Source organism: Gymnoscopelus microlampas (assembly GCF_963454915.1).
Source record: "Gymnoscopelus microlampas genome assembly, chromosome: 13".
Lineage (NCBI taxonomy): Eukaryota > Metazoa > Chordata > Actinopteri > Myctophiformes > Myctophidae > Gymnoscopelus > Gymnoscopelus microlampas.
In genome coordinates this window covers 24,869,983-24,872,585 of record NC_139950.1, presented here as the reverse complement: position 1 = coordinate 24,872,585, position 2,603 = coordinate 24,869,983, and positions in this window count along the sequence as shown.

The window sequence follows — 2,603 nt, the reverse complement described above, 5'->3', positions numbered from 1 at the left end:
ATCCACATGGTGGGAGTAGAGAGATACATTCCAGTATTATGGTCTGTGGTTGTCAGGCACCCAGACTAGTGCTAGTTTTCTAATACCAGGTAAGCTAACTGCATTCCACTGGTGTCCCAAAGTCTTAAGTGATTCCATGGTTTGACAACTGTCTTGTAAACCAGCAGTACTCCATGTTCCCAAAAATGTTGAACTCTTGGAAACGGTCAGTGTAGTAAAATATGTTTACCACACAATTACATTATAAACATTGACTATACACAAATTCTCTGTATATATGCACTTTCCAAACAGAGCACTGGACTTCTGGTGCGGAATAAAGAATGAAATACAGCAGCACTGAATAAAGAAAGGAAATTTAGGAAAACAAACAAAACCCAATACAGAGCTTTTCTAGTCAATGTGTCAAGCATCATCTAAATGCTGTGTTATCTTGAAAAATACAACTATTTTCAATGTACTGATCTCATTTATAAAAGTGCAGTGGTTTGCTCCAGCGGACTGGTACTATTCGGTCAAGTAGTTAATTGCATTAACCTGGTGTCCCTCCCAGGTCTAAATTTGCCCCCAATTAGATGACTGGAAAGTCAGCCAGCAAGTACTCTTGGCCTCCAGCACTAAAGTTGAGAAACCACCACTAATATATGAGTATGGCTATATAATACATCAAGTGTTACCTGACAATGACCCCAACATTACCAGTGGTTAGCTAGAACAAGATACATCTATGTGAGAAGAGCAATGCAGATACAAATTTCAAATAATTCATTAAGAGTCACATGAACTGACAAAGGGGTAGGTAGCAAACATGTCATTAAATACAAAATAAGCATAAGGACGATGGAGCCCTACTCCTGCCTTACACCAGTGCTGACGTAACTGCTGCTAAAGCAGTAGGTATCAAGTACCTCATGTACTTGGCACGTGAAAAGAATGAGAACAATAAACTACAATAATATTAAGAATCCTCCCTAAGTTTAGGGCCATAGTGCTAGGAAGTTCTACCTAATGCAGCTGTGCAGAATGCAGAGGAAGTTCTGTATGATTCCAGAGAGAGAGGCTGTGTGGTGACCCCATTACAAAGAGGAGCTATCTTAAATGTTTGCACATGTGGACCGTGATGCTGTTTGCAAGCTGCTTAGCAGGCCCCCAAAGCCCTCGGGGGACCTTCTTTTTCTTCTCTTTCTCTCCCTCTAACCCCCCCCCCCCACTCTCTCCATCATTATCGCCCACATGCTTTTCCAGAGACATCCTGAGTGAAACGCCTCAGCGTCCTCGATAGCTATCACATGTTACTGTCGACAGGGGGGGAGGGAGGGAATGGGAAAGGCAAGAACGAGACAGTGTGTTCTAGGCTGCGTTTTCTCTTTTTCTCCTACAGTCCTTCCACTGATTTATCAGCATATGAAGTGTCATCTTAGATATCCAACGCGTGAATGAAAAAAGAAAAGAAAGGGACATTGGCTTCTTGTGCAGTATGATTGATGGCACGAAATTATAATTCACATCTAATGGCTCTGGATACAGGATGTTCTGACGGGGTCACAAAGAACAGATTTTACGCTGTAATATTGAGTTATTTAATCTATTGAGTCCTCACTTCATAGTCTATGCAGAATTTAGGGCACAGTGTGAAGTCATAGCTTTAAGAGTCCACAAAATAACGCCACTTTTAAAGACTGGATTCTCACGTCTGTAAAGTTGGGGATCCCTTGGGGGGGGGGGGGGGGGTCTAGAATTCCTCACAAATGTACCCAATTATTCTACATTTAAGAACACGTTGAGACGTTTATCCCTAATTCAGAAAACAATACCCTCATCATGCAAGGTGCGGTATATTCTCTTCTATTGATGAAAAGACACATTTCAGAAGTGTCTGTCAGATGTCAGTCAACTAGATTCTTCTTTAAACAAGTGAGAATGAAGGAATGTAAGCATAGCCAGATTTATACTTAAATAGCCAATCTACAAGCTCACAATGTGTTGTGATGAGCTTGTAACCTGGCTATTTTCACATCCAACACATCACCTGTGATGTGTTAGAAGATTTGAGACTGTGCTGAGGGAGCGTGTATGTGACAGAGAAGTGGATTCAAAGTTTTACTTTGATTGTGATGATGACTAATGGTGAAATTAAAGAGAAAGATCAATGTGTGGATATGCGTTGTTTTGCATTAAGTCTCCTGTTGTACAAGTTGTTGGCAGTTATAACCTTGTTTCTAAAATGTTAGTGTTTGTGCACATATCTGACTTTTTCAGCCATGAAATATAACAGCCATGAGAGTCACTGAAATTAACCCAGCGTGTATGTCAGTCACAACGTATTGTGTTGGTTTTCCATTTTAGATATCTTTGGTACATTAATGCATCCCAACCCTGATTCTCAGGGATGCCTACCGTAGTTAACATTTCTGTCCTACCAGGAAGTTAATTGCATTCACCCGGTGTCCTTGTTAGGCCCGAGATGTCCATTGTTAAAAACAGCAGTAGCAGGGGTCTGCTAAGAACCAGAGTTGGTAAACGTATTACAAGCTACAGTATATTGTGGAAATGTCCCTTTCAAAAAGGACATTAATGAAAATGTCCAGCAGACTTGGGTATGA